General features: G+C 37.0%; 1 protein-coding gene across 49 annotated transcripts in view; it reads right to left on the reverse strand.

Moving 5' to 3' along the window:
• PEAK1 (pseudopodium enriched atypical kinase 1) overlaps positions 1 to 21,568 on the reverse strand; it is a 320,078-nt gene that overhangs the window by 286,049 nt on the left and 12,461 nt on the right. For 5 of the 49 annotated variants that reach the window (XM_064570095.1, XM_064570101.1, XM_064570097.1 and 2 more), the window contains one exon: positions 1,349 to 1,461. The exons of 39 other annotated variants lie outside the window; for them this stretch is intronic. The gene's annotated coding sequence lies outside the window, so the exon portion shown is untranslated. Of the gene's footprint in view, positions 1 to 1,348; positions 1,462 to 16,070; positions 16,323 to 21,568 lie in introns of those variants that run through there. 5 more of the 49 variants (XM_064570109.1, XM_064570093.1, XM_064570102.1 and 2 more) reach the window with 1 other exon arrangement.

The following is a 21,568-nucleotide window of genomic DNA, read 5'->3' on the forward strand; positions in this document are numbered from 1 at the left end:
CTTAACCAACTGAGCCACCCAGGCGCCCTCTGTTGCATTTCTGTACACCAATAATGAAGCAGCAGAAAAAGAAATCAAGGAATCGATCCCATCTGCAATCGCACCAAAAATACTAAGATACCTAGGAATAAAACTAACCAAAGAGATAAAAGATCTGTACTCTGAAAACTATAGAACACTTACGAAAGAAATTGAAGAGGACACAAAGAAATGGAAAAGTATTCCATGCTCATGGATTAGAAGAACAAACATTGTTAAAATGTCTACACTACCCCAACCAATCTACACATTTAATGCAATCCCTATCAAAATACCACCAGCCTTTTTCACAGAGCTAGAACAAACAATCCTAAAATTTGTATGGAACCACAAAGACCCAGAATAGCCAAAGCAATCTTGAAAAAGAAAAACAAAACTAGAGGCATCATGATTCCGGATTTCAAGCTATATTACATTACGTTGCCATTTGCAACGACATGGATGGAGCTAGAGTGTATGATGCTAAACGAGTAAGTCAATCAGATAAAGACAAATACCATATGATTTCACTCATATGTGGAATTTAAGAAACAAAACAGATGAACATATGGGAGGGAGGAAAAAAAAGAAAAAAGAGAAAGTGGAAAAGAACATAAAAGACTCTTAAAGATAGAGAACAAACTGAGGGGTGAGGGAGGCAGGTGGGTAAGGGATGGGCTAGATGGGTGATAGGTATTAAGGAGGGCACTTGATATGATGAGCACTGGGTGTTGTATGTAACAGATGAATCACTGAATTCTGCTCCTGAAACCAACATTGCAGTGTATGTTAACTAACTAGAATTTTAATAAAAATTTGAAAAAAAAATTTTTTAATTTAAAAAAAATAAATTCTTGCTTCTTATAGAGTATGAAATTCAATCATCCAACCACCTGAAATCTTGCTATTTCAAGCCCTTATTTACATTACAAACCATGTTTAATTAGGGTTATGGTATACAGGGCTCATTTGCTGCATTTTAAAGCTACCGGAAAACAAAATCTTTCCCTTTGCTGACATTCTGAATGCATTTTTAACTCTACTGTGCAGTATGAATTTATAACAATAACATTTTATGCCTTAGTGGTTTTTGGAATGTCAATACTTTTGCATACTTATTTGTTGAAATAAATAAATCCTTTTAAAAATCACATTGCCAATTCTCCCTGGCCCCAGAAAATAGACATGTCAAAAACTCAACTAGAAAGCAAATAAATCAAGATATATTTGAAATGTTATTAAATGTTCCCAAAGACCAAATCCGGGTCAAACTACAAAAAGACCCTCAATCTCTGCTACCATGGAGAATTCCATTGATTCATTCACATACCATTCATAGAAAAGAGGTCACCAACACGTCTGTTCCCAAGCACAAACATGTTTGCTGAGATAGACTGTGTACGTTCAAGGATTTTGCTTTTCCTCTCCTCATCTTTCTTTGATCTGCAAGAAAACAACTCTAGCTCAGCTGAGATGATCTTTAATTTTAACTGATTTGTCTTCAGAGAGAGAAAACTGCTTAAATGGGCCTTGCCAAAAAGCATGACAAACCTCTCCAATGGGTGACAAGCTATAGTGGCAATGAATTAACCGCGTTCAGCTAGGTAACAAGGAATAAGAAAAAAGCAACCTACAATAGTGTGAGAATCCGAAGTCACACAAACACTTTCTCCAAAAAAATAAAAGTGGTTGAGTATCATGGGTTTCAAATGGAAACTCAAAGATTTTGGGGTGTCCACTGCAAGGCCTTCCAATAAGGAGCAAAATTATCTAGCGGACCTTCTGAGAGTTCTGTGAATTACCATTATCCATGGAGCTGAAAGTCCTAAGAGAATGTGAGTTAGTCTTGAAGAATGCATTGAAGAATTAAATGTAAAAGTATTTAAGCATTAAGATAAAGAGAAATTAATTTTTTAGAGAAACTTTTTATCTAGAAATATATGTGTGTGTATGTGTATACATATGTGTGTGTGTGTATATATATATATCCCAAGCTTTTGTATAACTTAACAAAAATAACACTTATCAATTACCCTCCTACATATAGTTCTGTACCCTCTGGGAAGGCTGGCATATGCTGAGGGAAGGTATATTCTAACTGGGCATACGACGCACAGTTCCCCACATCTAACATATGCAGATTCAGGGGTTTCCTGTGAAAATATCCTAGAAGTGTATCTAGAGTGGCAACTGTTCATTGCCAACCCAAGGGCTTACTCAACTCTAGACCACACCAACAGGGACCCTTGAGAGGGCTGGTTTGGTTCAGAACGTTCAGAAGAGATTTAATCAGCTTTGGAACAGGGCCTAGAAGTTCATAAAAGGAAAGTTTTCCATGTTCAACAGTACCTGCTTAGGACATATCAAAACAAAATGCTGGTCACTACAATGGGACCTGTTTAACCAATTATACACAGACCTACAAATTCATTCCATCCTACCGAAAATGCTAGTTTGCAACTCTAAATTGGAATAACCACCATTCCTGCTCTTTCCAGTACTAAAAAAACCAGGCTTTTCTTTCTTGACAATTTCTTCACTATGTTTCCTTGCCTGGCAAATGAATAAACTCAGTTTTGTTTTATTTTGTTTGGTTTTGTTTTTTAGATCCTATGGTCTTTGTTTCATTCTTTAACACACTGACATTTCAAGGATACTCTTTCCCCTTTCCTCCACCAAAAGCGAATCAGAACTGGCCTAGGAGCTGGTACTGTGAACAATGTTCTGCCCTGGCAATCAGTATGTAAGACAGGCTGGGAAAGCTCACAGATCTGACTGATGGTTGTGTCATGCCACTGGTGCACCTGAAAATCTATCAGACAATTAGAATCACCACTTCAACAAAAAAAGCAATCTTCTGAGTACTGAATGGTGATGCTGACAAGATGTTAGGAGGCAGAACATAACTGATTTTTAAAGACAAATTTCCTTTTTATCTTCCTCCTGCTTATTATGTACATAGTCCAACTGTCAGAGATGAGAGAAAATCAATTATTAAGTAACAACTGTTTGTCCCTCAAAGACAGGCATCCCCCTACTATTACAAATGGCAGATCAATAGGTGTTTTGCTGGAAACCCTGGAACACCACATGCACCAACCCAAGACTATGTACCTTCAATCACATAATCTTCTATGAGGAACTTATTCCTTAGGTCATTTCAGAGTGAAAGATATTTGCCAAATAAAAAGACTTTTATTTAGACAATACAAATTAATAATATGATTTGTCTTACTAAGTCAGACACATCTTCAGCACATCCCAACCACTCCTCTCCCCATTCACAGAGAATATTCCAGAGGTTCTATGAAACCCAAACAGACAGCAAAATGGTGCTGTGGATTTTTAAATTAAGGAAATAACATGATGAAAATTGTGTTGTAAGGTTAATAAGCATGACAAGATAATGTGGGACTGCAGTTGGGAGATAATGAAAGCAAAGAGACCACCTCAACACAAGATAACAAATGGTCCATACGGAATAAAGCAATGATGGGTGCAATAGTAAAGAAGAGCTAAACCTGACCCTGCCAACAAATTTCACCTTTTTCTATCACAAATTCAGTTCATCCCGGGAATAAGATGGATACAAGTAATCATTTTCTTAATTTGCCTCACCAAACAAAGGGGGCCTGAATTTACTTGTGGGGTCCTAAGGTCTTCATTTTCCAACCAGGCTACAGAGTGCCTGAAATCCAACCACCAGGAAATCATCGTGTTCAATTACAACACCCTACTATCCTGGCATTTTCTGCCAAAATACCCTAGAAAAAATAATTTCAAAAGTACTTATTTAGACACCACTGCTGTTTTGAGGTCAATTTGCATGCTTGCCTGCCTTCATGTGCATCCACCTCCATCCTCACCCCCACCTGGGCAAAAACAAAGGTCCAAGAACCTAATTTTCTTTGACCTGGAAGTGAGACTAAAAGAGATTAGATGATTTGCCAAAATTAGTAAAGAAACCAGAATCAGAACCAAAAGTTTTAAACTCCTTATCTCAGAGGTTTAAGATAACCTTCATATTTTCTCTGCTTTGGGATACAATATGAAAAAAATTCTTCCTAACATAATAAGAAAATTCACAGAGGTTTCAAACTAGACTCCATCCTCCTCTTTTTCTTTTACATTAATTGGGCAAGAGTGGTAATAGACACAGCTAATAAATCAAAGAGGATACTAACCCAAGCTTCCTTCAGGGACTCCCTGCCATCATTAGAACAAAGCTGCGACTCTATAGCCTGGTAAATAATGCCCTTAATATTTAAAACCCAACAATCCTTTCCAACCTGATCCTTCACACCACCACTTTCTACCTCCTCATTCATCACCTGTTTCTATTGAATACCTAGAGATGACCAGTGTTTAACATCCCCTCAGACCTCCATGCCATAGCTCAATGCATTTTTTTTTAATAGAACTCTTTTCCCTTGCCTGCATGGCTATGTTAAGCACACATTCTTCTCTTAGAAATAATCTCCTGACATCCTCCCTCTTGGACCCTGAAACACATACCTCCCTAACCGACACCGACACCAAGTCTGACTTAGGGTCCCTTTATTTCCCCCTCTCTATGGTAAAATAAAGGGTATTATCAATTTCCAAACAAGTGAATGCGTGCCACATTAAAGGTGCTAAAATGATCATTAGTTCCCAGTTCTGTGTTCTCTCTATAGGATAGTATTCAATCTACTCCATTAGGGAGATAAACAGCTGGGGGTTTTCCTTCTTCTATTTTGATTCGTTGTCTAACAATCCTCAGTGTTCTTCCTATTAACCTAACAGTTTTAAGTACATTTAGAATGTGGCTACTAACTTCTTGAAAGGGAATCCAACCAAGATTAAATACAAATAGAAGTTTTTCCATATAGGGCTCAATGGACCAATCTGATCAAAAAAATGAATTTTTATAAATAGTCATAATGCTCTTAAAATAAAGGAAAAAGAACTTCACTTAATATGTTCATTGTATCTATTTGGAAAATGTATTCATTAAACAGCTTATGAACGATTGAAAAGTTGAAATACGAAATCATTTTATTTCATTATTTTAAGTAGAGAAGAACTGCCACATCATAATAGGAAATATCTGCCTTGAAAAGAAATATCAGAGTTAAAATTTGCAACATTTTGATTCCACATTCTCTTGGTCTTTTTAAGTGGGATAAGTGTTAAAAAGATATATCAAAATCTGATAACCACACTTTTCAGAACCCTGTTCAAAACTTTCCTCCTAGGGATTCAGATTGGGGGCTGCATGGCATCCTGATGCCATTAATGTAAAAGAAACATAAAGGAGGCTTTGAGCAAAACACCATCCAATTAGATCCTCAAACTGGTCACAAACCCCAAATCTGTTGCAACCCCATATACAGTACATGTTTTTATAACACTAGGTTGAGGGATTTTACCAAATGAATGGTTTAATAAGAGCACAAAAATGTGACCTAAAATAAAATACTCATATGGTATTAAGAATTTTGGCCAATCTATTTAACCTTTTCTATTTCTTAAGCTCTAAAATGTAGTTGTAAAGTTTCTATTTCAAAATGTTTTCTAAGCCACTTGGTACACCTCATGTCAGTTACTCCTGCTCTAAAACAGAAGTACTCACTGAGGGGAAACATACTTAGAATTAAACACTATAAAACACAGATTGCAAAGAAAAACATTAGTCAACTCAAATCAGAAGGTTAAATTCTGAGGCGCCTGGGTGGCTCAGTTGGTTAAGCGACTGCCTTCGGCTCAGGTCATGATCTCAGGGTCCTGGGATCGAGCCCCACATCAAGCCCCACATCAGGCCAGGGAGCCTGCGTCTTTCTCTCCCTCTGCCTGCTGCTTTGCCTACTTATGCTCTCTGTGTGTCAAATAAATAAATAAAATCTTTAAAAAAAAAAAAGGTTAAATTCTAACAAAATGGTTCATAATTGTACCTCAATAATAAAGATATGTTAGTAAACTCATACTAATTAAAATACAAAAAATATTTACCTGGGGGGGGTTACGTAATGTAGAAAATAAATGAGGTAATCTAAAGATCAGAGTGAAGGAAAGCACAATCTAACTGGAATTGAAATTCGGTAAAGGAAAAAAAAATGCAAGCTCAAAAGAGTATTATATTTTTGCCCTTTACCTTCGCTCTTCCCCTGTTGCCTGCTGCCTATTTTAGATGTTATCATGCAGAGGAAATAGGAACAATGCCATTTTCCTTCCAAATGCAATCTGGTTTTGGCAAACTTAAGGCAGTATATCAGTTAAAAATAGAAACTCAACCCAAAATGTGATCTGGTAAATAACTGCTTAAGTATTAAGTAGTAGTTCCTCTCTTGAATGGTACTGAATTTTCCATTTATCATTTTTAAATGTCAAAGAAAACTAAAATATGCACATGTAGCTGAACAAATAATAGCTTCTAAATTAATAATACATTATGCAAGACTCTTGTTAGCATTCATAATAATACATTATGCAAGACTCTTGTTAGCAAAATCATGCCATTTTGGAAAGAGAACTCCTTGTGAGAGTGGTTCTTAGTAGTCTGTGATATTTCAGACCACTGCTTTTATTTTTATATAAACACTATTGTGACTCCTCTAAGTTAGCAGCCAATTTTGGCAGAAGCTTAAACAACTGTTTTCATCACATGAGTGCCTTCTTCACTGGACCCTCCACCACTGGTCACTTCTTCACTGGACCCTCAGCATCAAGAGTCTCAAACTAGGTCTACATAAATAAAGTTTTACTGAAACACAGTCATGCCCACAGAGTTACATTTCTATGGCTTTGTAGTCTACACTGGCAGAGTTGAATAACTGTGACAGAGAGCATATGGCCCACAAAACCTAAAATATTTACTATTTGGCCCTTTACAGACAAAAATTACCAACACCAAGACTTTTTCAAAATAAAACAGATAAAATTACTTCATTATCTCCACTGTTCAGCTAACTACAAAATGAAGGTGATGGCTGCTTACAGAACTTCTTAGAACTTCTTAAATGCAATTAACTTTTTAGAATTATACTACTTGGAACCCATGAATAAGATACTTTTCTGAAAGACTGAACAAAGCAGAGTTGACTCAGCAACTCAAATGAAGCTAAAACCTTCTCAAACTCAAAATGCAAAATGTCTACACCCAGCACCACCCTTATTCGTATTACTCAGCATTAAGTATGGTAATGTCATAAGAAGGTTGAGTAATGACAGAGACCTATTTGTGTACCATTATTTACATGAAAGAATTTTCAAGAGAAAAAAAACAAAGTGGCTATGGGTAGTTGAAATGAATTGGGTTAGCCTGGTGATGGGTATTAAAGAGGGCATGTTCTGCATGGAGCACTGGGTGTTATACGCAAACAATGAATCATGGAACGCTACATCAAAAACTAAGGATGTAATGTATGGTGATTAACATAACATAATAAAAAAAAGAAATGAATGTACTCTAAAGTTTTGTAAATAAGTAACAATTGATGTTACATTTTCAGTGATGTTGCTTCACTGTAAAGCCATTTTTAAATTTTCAAGTGAAAAATACAAGAGCTAAACCCCAGATTAAAATGTCATATACCTATTCAGTTAAATATCTGGTGAATAAAGGGAGAGTTTTGTGGATGCTCAGGTTATTACCTACATTATGATTGTGTGTTACAATTTTCACTCTCCTCCATTAAGGAGGTAGACCTAGCAAAAAAGGAGTCTTTTATAACCCAAGGATGATGTCATAGAAACTGGGAACTGGGTACCAATGCTGGGTCAGTCTATAGAAGAGATGGACACACACACACACAAAAAAAAAAGAAAGAATGAAAGAAAGAAAAAATCACATTGTATGAAAACAGTTCATGGAGAGCCCTAAGGCCTGAAGGCCCAGATATAAGGCCTCAGATATAAAAAAGAGGGAAAGGCAGTCAAATCATTTTATCCTGGTGATAGGAGGCATTCAAATGCTAGATGAGCCTTTGGTCTTCCAAAACCAAGGGCCTCCTGAAGTCAATGCCCAGGGAATAATTAACAGCATTTAGAAGTTCCAAAGAACTGGACTTAGAGCAGTATACAATTGACCTTAGAACAATGAAGGAGTTAGGGGTGCCCACCCCCACCCCCATGCAGTCAAAAATCCAGGTATAACTTAACTCCCCAAAGCTTTACTAATAACCTACTGTTGACCATAAGACTTACCAATAACAAAGTCAATTAACACATTTTGTGTGTTACATGTATTATATACTGTATTCTTACAATAAGGTAAGCTAGAGAAAAAAATGTTGAGAAAATCGTAAGAGAAAATACATTTACAGTGCTATACTGTATCGAGAAAAAAGCCCTGTATAGGTGGACCCATGCAGTTCAAATCCATATTGTTCAAGGGTCAACTGTATATGAATGAGGAAGGAACCTGGGTTTCAGAATGAGTCAGAAAAACCTAGTTTGAATCATGACTCTAGCACCTACTTCGTTTGTGATGCAAGTTATTTAACCTCTCTTAGTCAACAGTCTCTTCATGAGGATAATGATGGTATTACTTTCACAGGATTATTATGATTAAAGGAGGTATCAGAGGAAGACCTGATCCCTAGAATGTAAAAAATAATAAATTCATAGCAGCAGCTACACATGCAAGGCGTATATTCCTCAGCAAACCTATTAGATAGGTGCTATTATTATAACTTGCCCAAGGTCACAAAAGGAGCAAAGCAAGTGGCAAAGCCAGACATGTGTGGATCCAGGTGGTAAAGGCTCCAGTGTCCAGGCTCTTAACTACCTCATTATTTATTGCTGTTGTTATTAAATGAGCATCCCAGGTAACCTAAGAATGGCTCTGTGTAAACAAAGTGTTTAAAGCCTTTCTTCATCAACATTTGAATTTTAATAGATTTCTAACTTAGAAACAATACTGCTCTGTTGCTAAAATGCTGTTGGTAGCACAAAACTAGTAACACTACTGTCAAAATTCATTATCTGTTTAGGTCACTTGAGTCAGAGAAAAACATTTCCAGGACTCCAGAACATGTAGGCCGGCTTTGAGAGAACAGAAAAGGCTATGGGACAAAAACCCCTTCTCTAAGAAAACAGCTCAGACGTGATTTGGGGGGCACCGCAAAATCAGAAATTCAGAGCTGGGAGGGTCCTCAGTCTAACTCTCTTAATCTACAGAGTGGAAACCAAAGCCAAGAGAGAAGTGTGGCTTTCCCCATGTCCCACAGCTAATCGTGCATCGTGGTAGACCATTTGCAGGAAGAGCTTTCCACTACACCACTCTGTTTGATTCCTACTGAACTGCAAACTCAACCCCTCATTAATGTAATACTTCAACTGCAAAGACATGTATAGGTTGTTGCACAAGAGAAATATGTCAGGGAGGGAATCTTTTACCAAAGATCTTTAAAGATCTTTAAACAACTATCTGAACAAAACATAGTCAACTTGCTGACTAAACAAATGCAGACATACACATTTACTAATACTCCTCCTAATGCACTTCTGAACTGTTTCAGTGTTCTCAACATAGAGTAAGTCTCAAACAGAAATTATCTCCTCCCTTTTAATATTCTCCACAAGAAAATTGCCATTAAGGCCTGACTACATTCCTGATAATCTTTTCTACAGAACATTTGCTCCCTTGAATTAATGTTATAAAATTCATTCTTCCTAAAAAAAAAAAAAAAAATACACCAACACACTTTTAAAATAGTGAAAGATCATACACTTTGTCATCCCCTCAGATGACTGGATGTTCACTGCTGAGGGATAAATATAATTAGCTTGTTCCTGAAATAATTTTGTAGGGTAGGAATTCCCTCATCGTGGGTTGCAAATATTTGTCTTCAAACACATCTTACCTTTTGTTTAAGGCAAAACAGATGAATTTGTTGTTCAAATTCAAAACAATCATACAAGGTAAGTGATTTTATTACTATTAACAGCTGACGCTTCAACTCCTCTTCTACAACCCTGGCTAATGCAAATGATCTCTTTTAGCAGAACTGAAACCTACTGTTCCAATAGAAGCTATCTCTCCAGTGACATACGCTAGCAGCATAACTAAATTGGTTAAATAACTAAAATAAGCGAAGCAGAAAAGGCACTATCCAGGAAAATGTCGTTCAAATTTACTTGGAGCACCTTATGGGAATTCTAAAAAAAAAAAAAAAAAATCCAAGAAACAATGATCTTTTCCTTTCTAGTGAAAAAGGAAAAACATTCAAGTAGTAACGATGAAGAGAAACAAACCATACATTCCAAATGAAGAACTACCAGATTTGGCAAGACTGGAGTCGATGAATCGAAAGTGACCTCAGCATTTTGGTGCCTGGCAACTGTGCTCAGATGAGGACCTCCCTGACCAACTCGCAAGTCTGAGAAGAGTGGGTTGATGGGGAAGGGAGGCAAGACAAGTTTATCCTGTGGAAGCAAATGCTAGAGAGTAGGTATATTTAGTATCTCTTAAGCATATGCAGCCAGTTTATAGGTAAACTGAAGATACAAAATTTGAGCCTCTTGTACGGGTTTAAACAAGTGAAAATGTTAAATAAGGCAGGCTTCTTAGGTAAAAGCTAAAGCCTCAGTGACAGATATGACAGGCTTTTTACACAGCTAATGAAATTCACATCAGACCCAGAAGTGTATTCCAGATACCTCCTCAGATAGTTGCAGTAAGTATTCAGTGTTTACCTCCATGCACCCTGCTTAAACAAATTCCAAATAAATAAAAGTTTTACACTGGGATCTCATTTCTAGAAAGATATAATCTGGGGCGCCTGGGTGGCTCAATTGGTTGAGCGACTGCCTTCGGCTCAGGTCATGATTCTGGAGCCCCGGGATCTAGTCCTGCATCGGGCTCCCTGCTCAGCCGGGAGTTTGCTTCTCCCTCTAACCCTCCCCCCTCTCATGCTCTCTCATTCTCTCTCTCTCTCAAATAAATAAAATCTTTTTTAAAAAAGATATAATTTAATACTATGGCAACAAGTCCAGAAAGCTTATCTGAATCTTCTCTACCTGAATCAAAGAATATCTGCAATTAGCCTTCTCTAAACCATATCTACATTGAACCCCCACTTAGCTCATAGGTCTTTAATACTTCATCTGGATCATTTTTTCTGTTAAATAAACATAACATTTCTATGTCTACATTTTCCTTTCCACTAATACTATCTTCACCCTCTCTTCTAGATATATTTTTAGGTTTAATTTTGAATCTCCGAGTTAAAATGTTACACTACCAACAACAATAAAAAAATCCTCCATCAGGGCAACTGCCTTCTATGAATTGGTTCAATAACAAAAGTGCTTGATATTCTCTGCTTCTTCTGTAGTTGGTCCACATTTATCAATTTAAACTCTCCATACCTTCTTTCCACCTATTTCCTTTCTTTTACCTAAGCTCTGTATGTAGCCAAATCATTTCTAAATTTCTCCAGGAAAAATTTAGACCCTAATTTGGGGATTCATTTTTCTAATTTTGAGAAGAAAAAGTTGTGGAGTGAATTAACTCTCTCACTGTGTTCAGTGCCTAAGTTGCACAGCAAATTATTTAAACTTTCTGAGCCTCGGTTTTCTCAATTGTGAAAGGGAGAGATGATACTGCCTATCATGCAGGGATGTTTTTCAAATTAAAGGAAAAGAAATGCAACAAATCTAGGGTAAGTGGTAAACTAGAGCTTATATATAAAAATTTGTATGTTATTATCAACATAATTATCTCATAGGCCATTACAGAATTTTGCTACCAAAAGCACTGAATGTACTTCCTAATTCTGGCTTCAATTCAAGGACAGAATGCAAATCAAATTACTGCAATTTTACTGGAGAAGCCACCAAGAGGAGTGTGTAATGAAAATCTGGACTACAACATTTCAGCAGAAAGGAACTAGAATACAGGACCAGAAAAGCCAACTCTCAAGACTTCCTGTGGTCCAGCACTCCTGTATGCCCTTGAAGGTAGTAAAACCTTGACTGCAAAAGTAAGGTTACAGCACAAGCAGAGAGCTGCTACATTTCATGTAGCCTCCCAGTTCCAAGCAGAAATGAGGATTAGTGCAAACTTGTATTTCATTGCCAATTTGAAATATGGAACAATAATAACCACCATGCTGATCAGGACAAATATATTAACTTTACAACTAATATTTGAGACTTACTGCATGCCTGGTACTACACTGTTTTGTTTTTATTAATCCTTACAACAATTCTATGGGGTGGACACTTTTATCCCATTAACAAAAAAACCTGAAGCTTGGCAAAACTGGGATTCAAACCCAGGTAATAGTGACAATTTCAAGTACCCAATAACATGTCAGCAAGTTATGTGCTGAAAGTAAGATAAATATTTTGGCAGTCAGAGCTATTTGGGTATCTCTGTGGGAAGTAGAGTATCATATTCACTCAACAGTATAAGCAAAAGCAGGAAAGAGGTTGAAGAAGAAAGGGTTATATACCAAAGCAGCAATTCCGAAACTTTCAAAAATTAAAAATCATGACACTGTCAAATTGAGCATGGCCTTCCTGGAGATAATTAGAGCTCTGCAGCTCAAAGGTTCTCCACCTGTTTTCCACATGGTGATGGATGAAGGCCTTAGAAGCTGATGCTATGTGCCATCTAATGCTCAACACACACCTCTACCAGCCTCCATACACCTCCACACCCCGCCTATGTGAAATTCCCAGAACATCAGCTGTACCTCTGTGCCTTCTCACACTTCTCAGGAAAGCACATTAGAATAAAAATGAGTAAAAAGGCATGAATTGTTTTTCAGTATCAAATAAGTAAACATGAATATTTACTGAGCACTGGTATTATGTACCAGGCATGTTATAAGTTCTTTGCCTATATTGATCCTCAAACCACGTTATGAATTAGATAGTATTTTATTCCCGTTTTTACAGAGGAGGTATCTGAAACACAAAATAAGTAATTTGCAGCAGATCACACATAAGGGAAATGGCAATATCAAGATTCCAAAAAGGAGGTTTGGCTGTAGATCCTCAGCTCTTAAACACAACAATAAACTGCCTCTCAGCTTTCCTGGGGTATGACCTAGTGGATAGGTGCCCCAGGGAATTTCAAGAACTCTTCCTATGACATCATAACCAAAAAGATAAGAACTTTTGCCTCCGCAGGATACACCCAAAAGGCTCCCTAGGACTGTGAGGGTTCACTCTTCCACCAAGATTTTAGTTTAATGTCACAGGGACCTTTGATCCCAGCCTCACAGGCCCAGAAGATGACTTCACTTAAGGCCTCTCTCCTTATCCCTGGATAAGCACTGCAGTAGGAATCTTCTTAGTAACCCTAACAAATGATACTGGTTACGAGGTTATGAGGCGCTACTTCCTAGCTACTTGGAATCACATAAAGAATTCACATAAAGAATGGGAACACAACCCCTTGCTCTGAAACAAGATCTTTGCATTAAAGATTCACTCAGTCTTCTAGGTAGGGTTGTCACATATCATTCATTAAACAGTATTTACTGCAATAATGCCAGGCACTATTATTCTAAGTGCTGGAATATATCAGTGAATAAGAAGTCCTACAACCATAGATACATTCTAGTGGGATGGAAATATGGGTCTACATAGACTTATAAAGGTACAACCACAAATAAAAGAAGAAACAACTATGGGAGAAGAGATTTTTTCCAACAGCAAGTAGAAGCTGAGGCCAGAGATGGTTCACAGTCCTTTGCTCTAACAGAGCAGCTCACATCCAAGAAATTGAAAGAGAGAGGGAAGAACACTACATACATATTAAAAATTAGTTGTTCAGCTGTAGGTTCTCCAAAAAGTAATAATGCCAGAATATGAAGCATGATGAAGCATTAGAGATACTTTAAACTCCTAGCTAACAGACGGTCTCAATCTCAGAATGGCCAAATTAATACCAAAGCACAAAATTATGGTCCAGCATATACCCCTATAATTGCACTTGCCATATAGCACTGACTCTTATTCTTTCTGGGCACTGAGATGCAGGAGGGTCAGGACTGCAGTTCATTCATTTCCACCATCTAGCATCAGGTCCATTACAAAGTAGGCACTCAGAAAATGCTTCCTAACTGAAGTGAAAACAGCAAGCATCCTCAATATGGAAACAATAAAGATAAGAACCACTGGTGAGAGACGCACCAAAACTACTCAACACAGTTGCTCATTTTGAATGGTTTGGCCAAAGTTTCCTAAGAAACACAGATAATAACTTAGATAATGTTAATCCACCTGAAGAAAAAAAAAAGAAACACTACTTATACAAGAAAATAAAGATAACAAGACAGCAAAACAACTCAAGTTTTTGGATAAATTATCAGAAATTTAAGTATTCAGTGTTATAGATGTGGTAATACCAATGCAAGTCAAAGCCAATCTCTGCAGCCTTAACTGCAAGGTTATTTTCAACTCATGGCCCAAAGACGGACATGCTTCACATAAAGGACCTTTATGTACCATTCTTTCAGTCCTACATCTTCATGTCTTTGTCACACGAGGCACAATGGGAGGTGCCTGGGAGCTAACAATGAACAGGAAAACACAGGGTATCTACCCTCAGGGATCGTCTTTCTTTCTGGGTACAGTCATCAAAGACCTGTGTAGCCTAAATATAAGCTGCTTTTATCCATCCTATCTCACTGCAGAAAAACTATAATCATTTTTGTTCTTTCCAACTGCAAGTAGTTCAGTGATGCAACTACAACACAGTTTCAGCTACATTAAATCATATACCTAGAACAGTACAACACAATCCAGGCATTTTTAAAAGTTGAAATAATCCTACTAATTAACTAATTTTTGCTTCCCTGCACAGTTTTGACAAAAAATTTAATGTGTTCTGCCTACTCAGAAAACTTGAAGAAACCAAATGATCTTTACCATTTCCAGATTTAAAATGGTAAGCTCGCGCAATACAAGTGCAAGAGCACTGCTTTTAATTTTTTTTAATGGCATAAACTAAAACTGTGAAAACTCTACACAAGGGAATACTATGTAGCAGTTAAAGAATGAGACACAACTATATGTACTGACATGAAAAGATATATTCCATATTGGGTAGAGGACAGAATGCAGATCAACATATGGAATATGTTTAAAAAAAAATACAGACATGAAATAAAACTACACACACACACACACACACACACAGAATAAAAGATCTGGAAAGATATCAAGCTGACTGCAGTGACTTACTATTTATTTACCCCTGGGAAGTAAACAGAGGGAGAGATATGCAGAAGGAATTTGGTTTCTCTTTCTTATTTATTGCTATATTGTTTGATTTCTCTTGATATATTATTCACCTGTAACTTGTTTAGTTAGGAACATTTTTAAAGAAACCATCTCTAAAACCAGATAAATATCCAATATTTAGCATATGGTCCTTAATTCTAAATACTACAAAAAACAAACAAAAATCTTGTTTGAACAGTCAGAATAACTGACATGGCACTTAGACCCAAAAAACACTTATACAATAAATGACATGAACTCAGAAAATTTAAATTCTAAAAGGAGTAGGTCAGAACAAAGAGATCTTACACTTTCAAAATGTATATTCTAAGCCACTGGAACTAGGCTAGATACTATAAATCCTGCTTTCATACATACCCTGTAATTCATTTATTAAAACTGTGTTTTACATATTAACAGCTCACAATATCCTCAAATTACAAACTACTATCTCCAAAATAATTATCTTACAAACATGAGCAACTTTTTTTCTTCCCTAAAGAAAAGTTTTGCTATACACACCATTTCCTTTCCTCCAGAAGTTCAATTTGCTGGCAATTCAAGCCGCTAGTGTTCAACTGTAGCACTAAACCTTAAAAATACCCAGCCTTCTTGCTCTCTTAATATTTCCCTGAAATGATACCCAAGGACCAGAAACTGAAATATCACGTGAGAAGCAATCTGCACTAGTCACAATATAATTGTTAAGGGTATGAAAAGTACTTATGCAAGTAAAATCATGTCCCTTTTCTTGTGCTTCTTAAAAAAAATTCAACACAAAAATTGTAGCTCATGGCTCAACTAAATTCCCAAATCAGCTATGAACATACCTTTTTATTTTCCACAGATTATTAGTCATTTGAACTTCATCAATCAGATACTGACATGAAAGAACCAAAAGTTGGGGCGCCTGGGTGGCTCAGTCGTTAAGCGTCTGCCTTCAGCTCAGGTCATGATCACAGGGTCCTGGGATTGAGCCCTGCATCAGGCTCCCTGCTCAGCAGGAAGCCTGCTTCTCCCTCTCCCACTCCCCCTGCTTGTGTTCCCTCTCTGGCTGTGTCTCTCTGTCAAATAAATAAAATCTTTAAAAAAAAAAAAAAAAGAAAGAACCAAAAGTTAATGCAGAGCATATTGTCAAATGCATGAGCAACAATTTGGTCTATATTAAAAGTGCCAGTTTTACTTTCTTAGGGAGCTTTTGCTGATATGGATTGGACTATTTAAGGGCCTAATAATAAAAATTATTCAGAATTAGATTACTATAAGTAGTCATGAGATGAACATCTTCTTTAACCAATTATCATTAGTATTGTCTAAGCTAAGAATGAGCAGATGCAAGATACATAAACAGCAGAATTTTAAAAAAGGACAAGATTTCAATCCTTTTTCCCTTGTGTCTGAGCACAACAGCAAACAGTAAAATTCAGAATGGAACAGAAATAAGCAGAGGATTTTTTGTAATAGAATCACTTTTTAAAAATGCACATCTAGCCTAGACATCAGGGAGAAAGATCAAACAAGGGAAGAAATCAAGTTAACCTCTTCTCTGTTTAATTGAGGCCCATCATTTCATTCAATCAATAGATCACTCAGTTCTCATTTGGCCAAATGGTCTGCACTGTCACTGCATAGATCTCTTTCATTAATATGTACTGTTTCTTTTTTATAAGTTTATTTAAGTTATCTCTACACCCAACGTAGGGCTCAAACTCACAATCCTGAAATCAAGAGCCACACGTTCTTCCAACTGAACCAGCCAGGCACCCTTGTACTATATATTTCTTGATTTCAACAATTTTAACATTTACTGTCACGGGTAAAAAAAGGGAAAAAAAATCGAGTTTGATTTGATTATCCTTCTGTCACTAAATATCCAAAGATACCCATAAGTGTTGGGGGAAGGTAGAGGTGGGGGAATGTAATATAACCACTCCTGGAGAGTATAATTTAGTTAATGGTGTCCTAGCACACAGACAATATTCAACTGCTTCCTAAAGTTCCTCATTCCCAGGAAACAATGAGGCATACTGTCACACTGCACAGGCTATTTTACATGAGGCTGCTTACTTCATTCATAAGAGATAAAAGGAAGCCACTTTATCAAAAAATATACCCTAAAAAATGGGAAATATCCAAATTTTCAATTGCTACAGATGACTCAGTGAGTGGGCAGTTACAGAAACTCATAGCTGGTGCTAGAAAAAGCTAATGTTTTCATGGGGATCACTTCGAAATGACGTTCTGGGTGCACATTATTGGCTCTTGCATTATAATTTTGTTTTACTTCCACATTAAACATTTATGAAGTGCTGGATCCCTTCTGGAGGAAAAAGATGGAGTTCCTCCCATCATTATATAAATAAGAAAGCCATTCTTACTGGGGACATTTTCTGATTACCAGACCACAGTATGGTAATTAAAATATTGCTACTTTGCCTCAACAATTTTGGCATCCAATAAGCATGCTTTAGTGTCTCAGGCTGATTTTTAAGCTGGTAAAGATGGACTACAGAGAAAACAGTCCTATCTCATAGTAACAACAAAAAAATTAACTGTTTATGCTAAACAGGTCAAGATATTTAAGTGCTAGACATCTTTTAAAACAAGATAATTATAATGTATTTAGAGATATACTTATTTACAGACAAAATCTGGCGAATAAAATAATAATGGTTAGTAAAAATACAACCACAACACGCAATCCTATTTATTGAGTATATGGGGAAATATTATTACACTTCTCATATTCCAGTCAAGAAATTAAAAAAGAAGAAATAGTACAAACCAAGTAAACATAATGGCTTCCATTTGCAGCACCCTCAGATTAGAAAGTTCTTTTACATATATTCAGACTTTGAATACAGTATTTATTGGATGCCAGTGTGTCAAACCCTATACTAAGTCCTGGGGACATAAAGATGAATAAGGCATGTTCCTTTAGTCTCCATTCATTTGATAATCAAAATCATATTAAGAAAAAGGCAGGATTATCTCCATCCTATAGAACAAAATAAAGCTTAGAGATATTAAGGAATTTTTCACATGATCACAAGCTAAATTAAAAGCAAAACTTGTTCTTTACTCTTCTGTTATATATTATATATTATATATTCACTAATCTTAGGGATCTTCCTGATCATGCCACGTCTTTCTAATCATGCCACAAATTCATTTGAAAAAGAAAAGACTGATTTTAATTGCTACTGTTTCTTCAGAGTAATGATGAGGATTATGACAAATGTGTGTGCATGTGTGTATGTAATACACATACTTTGTATATGCATATGTATATGTAAGTACATGTGCATATGTGTTTGTTACTCACTTCATAAAAGCACTCTCTACAAGGAAGGATACATTTGTCCTCAGGTCTTAAACCATGAAGTGTACTTGTAAACTCTTAAGTTATCCAAAATCCTTGGAATATGGAATTGATCTTATTGACTATTTGAGAATGGCTACAGGTAAGTATGCACAGTAAACCTTTATGTGACTACAAATTTAACATTCTTCTGTGACATGAAGGTCCATAAATACAGGAATAAGTCATATTGAGGCAAAGTTTTAAAATTCCATAAGACACCAAAATGAGGGCTCAGCATCCCCAGTGCAACCTGGCTTTGTAGTTTTCTTCTCATACTAACCCGCTCCAAAGTACCTGAAAAGTGCTATTTTGTTGTATTTTATGGGAGAAATTATATGCTCCAGGACTGTGCTAATACTAGTCACCTGTGACTCTTGAGCACTTGAAATGTGATTAGTCTGAATTGAGATGTGCTGTAAGTAGAAAACATACATCAGATTTTGAAGACTTGGCATGGAAAAAAAAATTGCGAAACATCTCAATGGGGCACCTGGGTGGCTCAGTCATTGGGCGTCTGCCTTCAGCTCAGGTCATGCTCCCGGGGTCCTGGGATCAAGCCCCGCATCGGGGTCCCTGCTCTGCGGGAGGCCTGCTTCTCCCTCTCCCACTCCCCCTGCTTGTGTTCCCTCTCTTGCTGTGTCTCGCTCTGTCAAATAAATAAATTAAAAAATCTTAAAAAAAAAAATCTCAATAATTTATTATATTGAGTATATGTTACGATGCTATTTTAGTTATACTAAATAAAATGTATCATTAAATTTAATTTTACCTGTTTCTTTGTACTCTTAAAAACGTGGCTACTAGAAAATCTGAAATTACATTTGTGGCATGCATTATTTCTATCAAACAGCACCAGTCCTTAATAGATATGCCCAAGAGATTTGAGATATAGTCTTTGAGACTATCAAGGGCCTATTCAACTATCATACCCTATATTGTTGTCAGTCCTTTATCAGAAAGTGAGCATGGGGTGTGAAGAGGTAAGATTTGACATAGGAAAATGTCCATAATCCATTATCAGAAAAAAATCAGGATAGGAGATTATTAAAAAGTGGAGCTGCTTCAAACGTGCATTAAGTTATTCAAATTTACTTTAACAATATGAAAAAGAAAAAAATATCAATTCCTCCAAAAGCAAAGTATCTCCTATAAGTGAGCATGAGTCTGTCTCCTCGGCTGGTCTCAGCTCCTACGTGTCTCTCACCAGCTTACTATACTGACTGTAACACAGTATGATGTCAATTAGGCATTCTGGAATATATATACATATATGCACAAAAATGGGGTGAAAGGCACATATATATACACACAGAAAAATGGAGGGAAAGGCACCAAACTATCAGTACTGGTTATCTCTGGATGGTAGGATAGCAGATTTTCTGATAAGACAGTTTTCATGCAGCTACAAAGCCCTATATTGGCCTTTTATGGGGATGCGGAGAAAGGGGAACCCTCTTACACTGTTGGTGGGAATGCAAGCTGGTGCAGCCACTCTGGAAAACAGTATGGAGGTTCTTCAAAACGTTGAAAATAGAGCTACCATACGATCCAGCAATTGCACTACTGGGTATTTACCCCAAAGATACAAATGTAGGGATCCGAAGGAGTACGTGCACCCCGATGTTTATAGCAGCAATGTCCACAATAGCCAAACTGTGGAAAGAGCCAAGATGTCCATTGACAGATGAATGGATAAAGAAAATGTGGTATATATATACAATGGAATATTATGCAGCCATCAAAAGGAATGAAATCTTGCCATTTGCAATGACGTGGATGGAACTGGAGAGTGTTACGCTGAGCGAAATAAGTCAATCAGAGAAAGACATGTATCATATGATCTCACTGATATGAGGAATTCTTAATCTCAGGAAACAAACTGAGGGTTGCTGGAGTGGTGGGGGGTGGGAGGGATGGGGTGGCTGGGTGATAGACATTGGGGAGGGTATGTGCTATGGTGAGTGCTGTGAATTGTGCAATACTGTTGAATCACAGATCTGCACCTCTGAAACAAATAATACATTATATGTTAAAAAAAAGAAGAAGAAGAAGATAGCAGGAAGGGAAGAATGAAGGGAAGGAAATCAGAGGGGGAGACGAACCATGAGAGACGATGGACTCTGAAAAACAAACTGAGGGTTCTAGAGGGGAGGGGGGTGGGAGGATGGGTTAGCCTGGTGACGGGTATTAAAGAGGGCACGTTCTGCATGGAGCACTGGGTGTTATACGCAAATAATAAATCATGGAACACTAATCAAAACTAATGATGTAATATATGGTGATTAACATAATAATTTAAAAAAGGGGGGGAACAACACCTGAAGATACAATTCTCTCATTGACAAGATTTTTTGTTAGATTTTTGGAATATAAAACTGACAACAGAATTACAAGTTGCATTTATAATAGGATTCAAATTTTATTTGCATATGTTTAATAAAATTAAATATTTTAATAAAAATATTCATGTGAAGTAAAATCTAAGTTAATAAAAGTTCAGCTCCCGGGCGCCTGGGTGGCTCAGTCAGTTAAGCGTCTGCCTTCAGCTCAGGTCATGATCCTAGGATCCTGGGATCGAGTCCCACATTGGGCTCCCTGCTCCATGGGGAGCCTCTCTCTCTCTCTCTGTCTCTCTGTCTCTCTGTGTTTCATGAATAAATTTTTTTAAAAAATCTAAAAAAATAAAAGGTCAGCTTCCTAAATTAGGAACTACTGTATTTATAAATTATTTCTATGCTACTGATAGTGCCATTTGTATTTTACTGATGCTATCATTCCACAAGTTACATTTGTACAGAAAGGAGTATATTAAGAAACAAAGCAGAGGGCGCCTGGGTGGCTCAGTTGGTTAAGCGACTGCCTTCGGCTCGGGTCATGATCCTGGAGTCCCGGGATCGAGTCCCATATCGGTCTCCTTGCTCAGCGGGGGGTCTGCTTCTCCCTCTGACCCTCCCCCCTCTCATG

Source organism: Mirounga angustirostris, unplaced genomic scaffold (assembly GCF_029215605.1).
Source record: "Mirounga angustirostris isolate CCGP_5_RB_7025 unplaced genomic scaffold, mMirAng1.0.hap1 SCAF_9, whole genome shotgun sequence".
NCBI lineage: Eukaryota > Metazoa > Chordata > Mammalia > Carnivora > Phocidae > Mirounga > Mirounga angustirostris.